The sequence below is a fragment of the Macaca thibetana genome, chromosome 2 (assembly GCF_024542745.1).
Source record: "Macaca thibetana thibetana isolate TM-01 chromosome 2, ASM2454274v1, whole genome shotgun sequence".
Taxonomy (NCBI): Eukaryota; Metazoa; Chordata; class Mammalia; order Primates; family Cercopithecidae; genus Macaca; species Macaca thibetana.
This window is the reverse complement of record NC_065579.1, coordinates 158,845,900-158,858,627: the sequence shown is the minus strand read 5'-3', so window position 1 is coordinate 158,858,627 and position 12,728 is coordinate 158,845,900. Positions and strand designations below refer to the sequence as shown.

General features: G+C 39.1%; 1 protein-coding gene and 1 long non-coding RNA gene across 2 annotated transcripts in view; one reads left to right on the top strand and one right to left on the bottom strand.

The window, feature by feature from the left end:
- GAP43 (growth associated protein 43) overlaps positions 1-12,728 on the top strand; it is a 97,981-nt gene that overhangs the window by 22,610 nt on the left and 62,643 nt on the right. The gene's annotated exons all lie outside the window — the stretch shown is intronic.
- LOC126947773 (uncharacterized) overlaps positions 1-12,728 on the bottom strand; it is a 48,170-nt gene that overhangs the window by 34,524 nt on the left and 918 nt on the right. Inside the window, exons 2-3 of the long non-coding RNA XR_007723194.1 lie at positions 5,585-5,673; positions 4,463-4,555 (exon numbers count right to left, since the gene is read on the bottom strand). This is a non-coding gene — a long non-coding RNA (uncharacterized LOC126947773). The remainder of the gene's footprint in view (positions 1-4,462; positions 4,556-5,584; positions 5,674-12,728) is intronic.

The following is a 12,728-nucleotide window of genomic DNA, read 5'->3' as shown; positions in this document are numbered from 1 at the left end:
CATCTTATCTATGAGTTATTCATTTATTCATTAGGAAATCTTTATTTAGTGCCTACTATAAATTAAAGGATGTAGATAAATATATGAATCAAATATGTCCATTCCCTTTACAGGATTCATTAATTATTTTCCATGACATCCTTGTTAGGTTGGAGTTCAGGCTTTGGTGCAGTATCTCCAATATTTTTTGTGTTGATGCTAGTCATTTAATACAACACTTCTCAAGTGAGTAAAAGCAAATTAGCCTTCACTCAAAGTAGTGAGGCCCAGTCAACTCTTGTCTACCCCTCATTCAAGAAGTCAGATGCAGAGATCGAAGAAGAATCAGAGTGGAAGTGCTGAACAGTTAACTTAGTGAACTCTTTCACCTTATCTTCTTGTTTTGGTTTCTGTCAGACTTCACTGTACCTGGTCATTCTTTGTGCTATCCAGAGATGGAAGCGAAATACTAAATTTTCATATTTGCAACCCAGTAAATACTAGTATCTTCGTGACAGAAAAACAAAACAAAAATGATCTAAAAGTCCCCAAACCTCTTAATATATTTTAGAACACTCTTTCTTTTTATTGAATGAAAACTTAACTCAGTTTAGTTTTGTTTGCATACACAAATCAAGCATTGGAATAAATATTAAGAGAGAAAATGAAATGACTATATCTGTAAAATGCTTAGAAATATCCCCAGAAAAATATTTCTTAAGGCTTTTCAGCATTGTCTGTGGCAAGATGTAAGGCATTTCAAGGTCTCATAAAATAAAAAGTAAAGTAGCATGCAAACATAGGCAGACACAAAACTCTAACTCCGGAATTTTAGGGATTTTTGAGATTTCTAGTTTGGGTTTAAGATAATGGTCAATTGTCACTTATTGGAACTTTGGTTTAATAATAATTTTAAAAAATTAAGTGTTGGACTAACTTTTAAAATTTTAAATTTACTCCTATAACTAAACCATATTGGATTATGCCTCTTGCCAAGATTATTCTTAAACCATGATCTAAGAACCTCCTATTATTCTTTCACTGTCAGGATCCAGAAACTCAGTGCCAAGGGTAAGTCAGCCTTAGATAAACAGATTGTCTGGCCTAGGCCACCAATCTGTCCAACATTTGTGACCTATAAAGATTTTTTTCCTGCAAGCAATTCTGCTTATGCCAACTGTTTATATGCACAGTGGAAACTTCCAAAGCTGTCATTTCCTAGGTTTGCTTTGCTTGTACAACTAATTACTACTGTGTTAGAAATTTTTCTCGATTTATTGGATCCCAGAAAGACTCAATTAACCAGTGCCTTTTGGTCAAGGATAGTAGCTGAAGAATAAGACCTCAAGATCACAGCATTTAAACTTTGCACAGTGCATCTTGGTGATATGACAAGGATTCAGGGATAAGCCTGATAGGCAAATATTGCCTTATAGGATAGGTGGGGGCTCAGAAGGGTTCTAATGAAAGAGAAAAAGAGAGAGAGAGAACTTCAAATCATACTGAAGAAATAGAAGAAAGCAGAAGTAATCTAAGACAAAAGAGGGAAAGCCCTTTGGATATCTTGAATTAAATATAAACCCTCAGAAATATTTGCAGTGCTCTAAGTTAGTAGATTGTCATTTCTTTTGGAGGCGACATAATTAGAATGGACCCCAACCACAAGAGACCTCTCCATTAAGACTCATTTGCGATTTGGCACCAGATTGCAAATGAGTCTTAATATAAAATATGTGTCAGAATCCCTCTTCTCACTCCACTTTATATGTTAAGTATCTCTTTTCAGGAAACTAAACAACCAACATGTATTTCCTGAACCCCTACAATGAACCAAAGTCTATTAGAGGTAGCATGGGGCATTGTGTTGGGGGCAGAGGGATACAAATCCCACCAACAAGGAGGGTGCTATGATTTGAATGTTTGTTCCCCTCACATTTCCTTTGTTGAAATCCTCATCCTCAGTGTGATAGCGTTAGGAGGTGAGGACTTTGGAAGGTGATTAGGTCAGGAGAGTGAAGCCCTCATGAATGGGATTAGTGCCGTTTTAAAGAGACCCCATAGAGCTTCCTTAACCCTTCTGCCACGTGAGAACATGAGAAGGCTCGGTCTATTACACAGAAGGCAGGCCCTCACTAGACACCGAATCTGCCAGCACTTTGATCTTGGACTTCCCATCCTCTGGAATGGTGAGAAATAAATTTCTGTCGTTAACTACTGTTACCCAGTTTATGTTTGTTTTGTTTTTTAATACCAGTGGGAACTAAAACAGAGAAGAAGGAAGGCTGATATTTAAGAAATATGTACAAATTAAGGAATAACACTCATAAAAATAACAAAACAAGGCAGTTTGTAATTAAAGTATACAAGTACTATAAAAGCTCAGGATTCACAGGAGGAGGCGGGGGAAAGTGAAAGCTTTAAAGAGGGAAAAAACTAGGAGAGTACCCAGTATGAAGGGAGAGGAGAAGGCATTCCAGAGAAGTGGGATAACATGGGGCATGGTCATGGAGCCTTGAGGAGACCATCCTAATAAACCATAGCCAAAAAAAGAAAAAAACAAAACAAAACCCAACATGATAGGGCAAGAAATTTGTGCCATTAGCAGCTTTTGGCTAGGGGAGCAAAGTGATGTAAAAAGCATTTATGGCACCTGTGCATGTAGGATTGCATGGGAGACTGGAGGCAGGAAGCAAGTTAAGAGGTTATCATTTGAAACATGTGTATGGAAGAGAAAATGAAACCATGGACTAGAGTGTTCATAATTGAAATATAAATGTGAAATGAATTGCAGATCTTTTGAAGAAAAATGGGTCATTTTCAGTGCCTATGACACATGAAGAAAAGTCTCTGGCAATACATGTGGTCCATGACCCTTTCAGTTTGGCTAACCAGTTGTCTTGTAGTCTAGGCTGTATGACGGTATGACAAGGCTCGTCATGGAAGTAATCCTTCTTTTACGCAATACACTGGGCCCTTCTGCAGATCTACTTGCATTCCATTTTTATTTCCCTAATTCTTGGACTGCTGGCTGTATACCGCAACCTTCTTTTCTGCTTCTGACTCCTTTAGGTAGACCCTATCTGATATGCTGTCCTTGCCTCTGAGACTGGGACTCCTCTATCCACTGGACTCTATCTCCTGCTCTGTTCTCTATCCTTGGACACCATCTTCAGCATTGAATTCCATTGTCCCATTTAGCCAGGAGAATCCCCCTAACTTGCCCTATGATGGGTGGAGAAATAAATATGATTATAATATTTCTAGCTTAGATTTACTGGAATGGATGGGCTATTGGCAGAACTGATAAAAGAAAGAACTGATTTGGTGAGGAAGACAATGATTTTTATTTCCAGCATGGCTAGCATGAGGAAAACGTCCAGAAAGAAATGACTAACTGAAGGTCCGGAAGTGGAGGCAGAGGGTACAGGGGGCAAATGACTCAAAGGCTGATTGAGAACTTACTCATCTTCATGGCATTAGTTGAGGAAGGGTTAGAAAGAAAAGAGCTGAGAGAAGGGCTTACTCACCCTTCAATAGCAGAAGATACTTCATTAAGAGAAAAAGAAAGAGCAGTTAGTAAAAGCATATGGGATCAGGGAAGCCAACAAAAAGAAAGCTCTAAAATAAATGATCAGTACTATTAAATCAGAGTGATTAAGAAGGATGAGAATGGAGAATAGACCATTGAATATAGGAATAAAGAGACCATTGATAACCTCCAAGTGGGTAGTTTTGTAGAGTAGTGAGGATGAAAGCCAGATTTTAAAGGCTTAGAAGAGGATTGAAGTGGAAGAAATACAGATAACTGGCATAGACCACAAATCTAGAAATTCGGTATTTCTCTCAGTCAATTCCTGCTGCTACAAAAATAATCACAGATTGGTTATTAGTAACAGAATTGTATTTCTCACAGTTCTGTATGCTGATCCAGGCACCGGCAGGTTTGGTGTCTAGTAAAGACCTGGTCTCTGTCTCCAAGATGGTGCTTTACTGCTGCATCCTCACATGGCAGAAGGACAACAAGGAATAAATTCACTTTCTCAATACTTTTAATGAGGACACTTGCTGAGACCTCTTGACCTAATCACCTCCGAAAGGCCCCACCTCTTAATACTATTGCATTAGGGATTAAGTTTCAACTTGAATTTTAAAAAGACACAAACATTCAAACCATATCAGTGTTGAATGGAGAAAGAGAAATGAGATTGTAATGAAAAGGTGCTATTTTTCAAGGTAGGGAGAAACCTGTGTTAAAGCAAAGGGAATAATAGAGAAGGGAAGACTGAATGGGTAACAGAAGAAATCAATGTGACATTAGAGAAGGGATAAGTTCAAATGTTTAGATCTCAGCAGAGTTCCTTGTGGAAAAATGATATAGCTTTGAAACAGAAAGGAAAAAGAAGAGGACAAGAAATGAGATGGTTTATATTCAGGGGATCCTGTCAAAATCCTGAATGTTGATGCTTCATGTGATGACTCCCACCTTTAATCCCAGCTGCTCGGTCGGGTGAAGCAGGAGAATTGCTTGAGGCCAGGAGTTCAAGACCAGTCTGAGCAACATAGTGAGACCCCGTCTCTAAAAAAAAAAAAAAAAAAAGGAAAAGAAAATCCTGAAACCCTCCCCTCTTTTTCCCCTTAGTGAAGAACCTTGGTTGGCTGTTCAGAGTAAAAATGGGAAAGCAAAAACCTTCAGGGGAGTTTACTAACTGACAGGAATGAATTAGGCAACATTTTCCCAAGTGTTCTGTGGATCACCTGACAGTGTCTCCCGGAGAAGGTTTTTAAAATGATCTCGGAGGAGACACTTCATTCACAAGGTCCTCAGATGATTATGATGCTTGCAAACGTCCAGGAGTGAGTGCCTTGTTGGAGGTGGAGCCATCTTGAAAACACTGACTAATTTAGGAACCTAGCAGGAAGCTACATTGTCTCTCATCCTGTGGTTATTTTTCTCTTCACATCCCTCACAGGGCTCCCTTCACTGGGTGTATTTCTATGGTAAAGAGTGCAACTCATCCCAGCATACGCCAGCATAAGCTCTTGGTTAGGTCCAAAATATCAGGGACGGCATTATAGTATACCTACAACCCAAAAGAAAACCTCAGTACTTATTATGTGCACACATGAAGTTTCAGAGGAATGTAAACCATGTATTTTTTATACTGAAATTACCTTTCAGTCCATTAAGAGTTTATTTGGGGTAGCCATATGGGATCCCCTTCTCTCTGTGAGCCCTGTTTCTTTTCTCTTTCCCTCCCATACCATTTCCTATTCTTCTGTTCCTCCTTCTCCCCAATCCCACTTCCATCTTCGACTTGAGTGGGGACATTAGATCTTAATGGTTCTGCGCATTGCACTGAGCTCTACCCTAGAGACTCAGCACTAGACTCTGCAGACACTAGTCAGCACTAGAATCTGCACATGTGGAAGATCCACAGGTGCTTTCTTGCTAACATAACCATCTCTAGTAGCATAACTTTGATATATAACTATTATTTTTACAAGTCACCATTTCTTACTCTAGTCTTACTCCTTCTAAAAATTAAAAGGGAAGGAAAAGGTGTGTGGAAGAAAGTAAAATCTGGACACGCATGGTGGCTCTCACCTGTAATCTCAGCACTTTGGCAGGCCAAGGTGGGAGGATTTTTTTGAGCCCAGGAGTTCCATACCAGCCTCGATAGTGAGACCTTGTCTCTACAAAAAAAAAAAAAAAAAAATCAAAAAATTAGCTGGGCATTGTGGCATGCCTCTGTAGTTCCAGCTACTTGGGAGGCTGAGGTGGGAGGATTGTTTAAACCTAGGAGATGGAGGCCACAGTGAGCTGTGATGGTACCATTGCACTCCACTCTGGGAGAGACCTTGTCTGGAAAAAAAAAATAACAATAATAATAATAAAGAAAGTAAAATCCAATTCTGTCACACCAAGAAACCTTTTATTGTTTGGAACCCATATGCCAGGAGGCCCTCAGTAAAGCACGGTCATTGGAGGTGGGGTTCTGTAACATTATGAGTTTCTTGCTAAATGAAGTCAAGTCTCCCTCTCTCTCTCTCTCTCTCTCTCTCTCTCTCACACACACATATGCATGCAAACTCATGCACATACGAAAGACCTGTTGTTTGAAAAGTTAAGTGTTTGAAAAGTATATCATTTGTTTTTAATTTGTTGTATGAATTTTTTTGTTCATTTGGCAGGATAAATTTTACTACCAGTTATCTAGGATGAGAGGGAGCCAACTTTGAACCCTCACTTGTTGCCTAACCTTGGCATCAAGAGAAAAATCTATCCTAAACTCAGTTCATATGTACATTTCTATATTTTTCTTTCCTCTTGCTGCATTCCATTTTATTTACCAACATAGAAATAGAAGGTTGTAGTTTCTCTATTTCCTTTTTCTGATAAACACCTCAAAAGAATATAGTAATTTCCTCCATTTTTATCTGGCCCATGCTTTTCTTAAACACATGTAATCTGTTCTTCCCTCCCTCCCCCACTGTTCGAAAATTGCTTTCCCTGAGGTCCCTGGTGGCCTTGTAATTTGCATTTGCAAATTCTCAGCCTTCACTTAACATTTTTGCATTGACTCTGCTGAACACCGCTTCTTAGGATCCTCTCTACTCTTGGCCCCTGTTCTGGTGCTCTTCAATTGTTACTCCCCTCCTCTAAGCTGGCTTTACTTTCTCCTCTGTCTTCTCAATAGAGGCGATACAAAAACACAATCTTGGTTTTTCTGATCTTTTATTTTTAATTCTCTCCATTAGAATTTTCTTCCACCTCCATAGCTTCAACTATCACCTTCTCATAAGACACTCAAGTTTATATTTCTTGTACTGAGATGCTTCTAGTTGCTTACCAGGTGTCTAGTTCCTTCCAAACCTTCACCATTGAAACTGAGTCCGTCACCTTTCCCCCAAATCCATCTTTCCCTTTGAATTCTCCACAAATAAACTGTGCCGCTCATTTAATTCTGAAGATACTATCTTTTGTATTATTTATTGAATTCTTTCATTTGTTGTTACCATATGTAAACAGTAATTATTTTGAGGGAAAGAATTGTATTTTCTACATCTCTGTATTCCTGTATTCCTGATGATTCTTATCCAGCACTCGTGTGTGTGTGTGTGTGTGTGTGTGTGTGTGTGTGTGTGTGTGTGACAGAGTCTTGCTTGTTGTCCAGGCTTAAGTGCAGTGGTGGCACCATCATAACTCACTGCAGCCTCAACTTCTGGGATCAAGCAATTCTCCCAGTTCAGCTTCCCGAGTGACTGGGACTGCAGGCATGTGCCACCATGCCCAGATAATTTTACAAACTTTTTTGCAGAGACAGGCTCTCGCTCTTGCCCAGGCTGGTCTCAAACTCCTAAGCTCAAGTGATCCTCCCACGCCAGCCTCACAAAGCACTGGGATTACAGGCATGAGCCTCTGGACCCAGCCTCCTATGTGGTGTTCAATAAATTATTTTTATTAAGATGTCTCAGCTAAGTTCCTAATATCTTCCATATACTTCTCACTGTGGTAATTTTTGAAAGGCTTGACAGATTTTGATGGAAATGAATAGATATGAAGTGTAATTTTGGTTCAGACCACCATCTTGAGACAAATAGTAGCTACTAAATGTACTGACAGGAGAATTTCTATTAACTTATTAACAGTGGATTCTGTACAATTTTATACACCCCTGCAACTGAATGTGTTCTGCTATTCAGAACTTCTGAAAGAGGAAGTTACCAGCCAAAGAAATTGTAAGGCAAGTTGAAGGATCTAGTTAGGTTAGACTAAGCAGACACTCAAATGAGAGGTAAGGCTGAGCTAAAACTTCAAGACTGGGTTTCTATACCTCATCTGGGAGAATACTGACAACAGGGCATATAAATTTTTGTCTTTTTGCCCAAAATATGAGGTACTGGGCTGGGTGCAGTGGCTCATACCTGTAATCCCAGCACTTTGGGAGGCTGAGGGGGGCAGATGACTTGAAGTCAGGAGTTCAAAACCAGCTTGGCCAACATGGTGAAACCCTGTCTCTACTAAAATTACAAAAAAATTAGCCGGGTGTGGTGGTGCATGCCTGTAATCCCAGCTACTCGGGAGGATGAAGCATGAGAATCGCTTGAACCTAGGAGGCGGAGGTTGCAGTGAGTTGAGCTCTTGCCACTGCACTCCAGCCTGGGTGACAGAGTGAGACTCTGTCTTAAAAATAAAATAAAATAAACAAAAGGGTAATTTTTCCCATGTCAAAGGAGACTAGAAAAAGTTTTTGAAGAATGGTGTCTGCCTCCACTTTGTGTGGCAGAGTGAAATACCACTATTTCACCAAGGGTAACCTCTGCCTCCTAAACTTTTATTTCTCCCAAGACTAAGTTTATAGATTCTTAGAATTAATGAGTTGAAAAAGACTTGGCCATCTGGTTCAAATCCCTTGTTTAGAGACTTGCCACCTGCTTCCTAATCCTGGTTGTATGTTAGGTTTACTAATCTTGCCTCTGGGCCTTATCTCTGAAGTCTCCACTCTGCACTGGCCCTAGAGTTTGAGTAATTCCATCCAAATGTAGATATTGCTATTATATTGAAAATAACACTTTGCCTTGTTCATGTTTAATGAATTTTCCTATGAAAGACAGATTCATGTATCACTTTTCAGATACTTAACATATGAAATTAAAAAAAAAAAAAAAATTGAGCCCTAATGAACATTTTCTACAATATGTGATCAAGAGTAGGGAGAAAATACTGGTCTCCACATCTCCCCTTCCCACTCCCCCAACATCAAATCCACTGTCTATAGGCATTTATGCATTCCTTCTGTGATAGGATGATTTTGCCTCTTTTAAGGCTGAAAACTTCAATTCAGTTGACTCTCACAGATTTGAAGTTTTCTGCTGTGGTATAAAAAATACATCCATATTTCAATTGTTTTCACTTTAATTTATCAGTTGGCCACAATATGTATAAAACAGAATTGCCTGGTGCTCAGAATGAAGTACCAAGTGATTCAAATATTGACTATTCTATTCAATTTCAATATAAACTTAAGCAAGTCACATACTTGTCCACTTATCCAGTAGATGAAACAGCAAAGGAGGAGAGTTTATCTGAAAAGTTCTTCTCTGGAGAAAGATACTTAGAAAATACAAATGGTCCTTACTGAAGAGCCCAGCTCATCCCAGGAAGATCTGAGGAAAAGATGAGCAGACCCAATGCTACTTCAGCTCACCTCTCTTAGCAGTCTTTTTTTTTTAAAGCCCTGTTTTAATTGAACACTATGTTCCTGAGTCAAAAGAGTGCTTCAGTAAATCCGCCTTCCTGGGGCATAACGAATCACACACAGTCACACTTTCAGAAAGGCGAATCCTGCCAAACGTTGGCTGGACAAAAGATGGCTTTTTTTCCCCTCCAGCAAAAATTACTCCAATTGCTTGAGAAAGAAACACAGTATGTTTATCCCTGTTTACAGATGTTTAGCCAGTGCCCCTTCAGAGGGTCATGTTCCTATAAACAGCATCATGATAATTATATCCACTGCTGCAAAGAACAGATGTGTAAATTGGTGGTTTCTTGGGGGAAAATAATACCAAGTCCATTTTCCAGAAATGTACACAGTACAGTGCAGCTGTAACATTCTGTGCAGAGGTCTCATTAGTATCTATTGCTGAGTGAGGTGACATTTAAAGAATATGGAAATTCATGGGGTGGCATCTAGCAGGGAAGTCCAGAGACACCTAGGAAATGATTCAGATGTTTTGGTATATGTAAAAATTTCTAGTGATATTGGGCAAATCTCCACATCGAAAGAAAGTAGTAAAAATCTTCGATTATAAAGTTTTCCAGGAAAGAAATACGTATTGAGTAGAGGGAAGGATTAGGAAACTTCTCATGCCCCACATACCTCTGAGATCTGTGTAACTTAGATATGAACTAAACTTTAGTGAGGTCAGGTTGCATCAAGGTGGTCAAATTCTTGATCTGTGAACACCAGAATATTTCTAAACTCATTGCTGAAGGGTCTGGCAGGGATCAGGGTTCCTGAAACCAGAGTCAATGGTTCCTTATTTAAAAAGCCAATGTTACCTTGCACACAAGAATTAGATGAAATCCTTTCTACTAATGAATTTATTTTGTTGTAGATACTTGCTTTTCCCCAGAATATATTTATGTGACTATACGGTAATCAGTATTATCCCTAAAAATTAAAACATAACACTAACGTCAGTTTATTGTATTAGAATAGCTATTGAACAGGTCTGTTATTGCAAATATGCATATCACTATAAGCTTTGCTATCTTCTCTCTGTATAATTCTCTTAAATTATGTCAAATATGTGCAGAATATTATATACAGGGATCTAGTGTCTGCCTAAAGGATGGCATTTCTCCTGAACTGGGCTATCTGTACCTTCACATGTACCAAAACTTTGCATAAGACCAATATGTATTTCATAACTTAGTAAATGTGATAAAACACTGAAAGTTAATTTGCATTTACACTGAATATTATAATATTCAATGACATTATGCAAAACTGGGGGATTTTGCTTCTGGGACAGAAAAGCATAATCTAGTTTTTTCAAGCTATGCTTTTATAATTCCACACGAACTACCCAGGAGGACCAAGGCATGTTAGAATGATTGAAATACAACAGGAACAGTCTAGTCTGCTAATCTGGATTTTTCAGGCCTGGGATGGAAGGTTAATAAATTGAGACCTGCCACATGCCTTAGTCCAAAGCATGCCTTTGACACTAATGATCTAATTCAGTTATCTACTTTGTCCAAAATTCAGCCATCTCATACTCCATGCCCTGGGGACTTAAACAAAAACACAGGAGGTGGTGAGGGTAGCCCCAGATCTATCTGGGGCTCTACTGACTCACTCTCTTGGTCTCAGTTTCAATGGCTATGAAATGACATGGTGTGATGTTCTCTTCTGGGCCTTGTGTCTTATGTTCAGTGGGTCTGTGCATGCTGGAATTTAGAATAGCGTTTCTTGGTCATTTGTGTGGGATAGCGGCTGCTGGGTATCCACTTGACTTGAAAGTAAAGAGGTAATAGGGTAGAAATAGAAAATTCTGAACTGTTTGAAATAAGATCAAGGAAGCTGTTTCCAAACAGGACTGTGGTTCAGGTCTAAGGACCACAGATGCAGCCCACTAGCACATTTACTAAAATACAGTTTGGGCTCTTTATACCAGGCTCCCTCAATCAGCATCTCTGAAAGTTGAACCTATGAATCGGATTTAAACAAGCCTCTTTGGTGTAAATATGTATACTGAGAGTGGGGAACCCCTGATCTAGGTAAAAGAGGACTTTTTTCTGCTAATCCGAAATCTGGTTGGGAGAAAATTATGTAATCTACTTAAACTTTGATTCTGTAATAATAGTAATGTTATCTTTCCATCGTTCTCAGAAAGTAAAAGTGTGAGTATCAGTGGAACAGCCTCTTAGAGAAGTTTCTTAGAAAAACAAGCCATTCCCTAGTAAAAAATGGATTGTATTTTAAAAATAAATTGTTAAACTTGAAACATAAAACACTTTCCCTACAGAAATATCCTAAAATTTCCAGACCTGTCTGTAAAACTCAGATTGATCCAAAATGTAACTGAAATTCTATGTGTTTGTAATGGAAACATAGAAGAAAATAATGTTACTGGGCTTTGGAGTGTAATAGAACCATTTCTTCATATATAACTTCATTAAAAATGCAAATATATAAAAAACTATATACACACATATTTGTGTATATATATAATTTCCCTTTTCTAGTCTACAAGTATTGTGCTAGGCCCCCTCAACAGTACTGAGAATGAAAATTATAGCAAAACTCTTTTGTATTAGTTACTTTTGTGTCAGAATGAGATTCTCAAGATAAATGAAAAGAGGTATGGAGAAAATTATTTCTCATGATGGGCAAAGGTTGGAAGAAACACCATGTGGGGAAAGGGCAAAGATAAAACAGATAAAGAGAGAATAAAAGAGGAAATGAGTGGCTTATGTAAGCAGGTGATGAGCTAAAGTGGAAGTGTAGGAGAGGTGAGCTGCTTGGGTCTAAGGAGAAAGACTGCTTGGGTGTGTGTTCACCCACAGGCCGAAGAAAGGAACACTGGGTGAGAATGTGTCAACTACCCATAGTTACCACCAGATGGTGAAACTGATCCAGGGCCTCTTGGGTGTTGATCAGTTTATGGGGAGGTGGGGAGAAGACTGTCTTTCACTTGTTAATTCATTAATTTCTTTCGCAAATATTTTTTCAGTACCTACTAAGTCCCACAGACTATGCTAGGAGCTGCTGTTAAAATGACAAACCAGATAAGGTCACTGCCCTCAATCAACTTACAGTTGGGTGAGAAGCTATCAGGTACAAGTATGGCCCTAGAACAAATTAGTCTTAGATTTCTAGTAAATAATCTTATGTAATGAGATTTGGCCTTGCTCCTTTGGTGACTTACCTCAAGGAGCCCCAGGCAAAACCAAAAGAAAGGCCCAGGAGTTCTTTTTCTCTACCATCCAGCCCATATCTCAGGGCAGCACCTGGCAGGCTTCTCTTCCCTACCCCTTGGTCTTTCATAATCCAATCTTCAGTCTTCCCTTAACTAAAAACGTATTTGCCTTTGGCCTCTTGCCTTCAAAATGTTTATTTCTGCTTGTCTGTTTTTTGAGACAGGGTCTCCACTCTGTCGCCCAGGCTGGAGTGCAGTGGCATCATCATGGCTCACTGCAGCGTTGACCTCTGGGTTCAAGGGATCCTCCAACCTGTCAG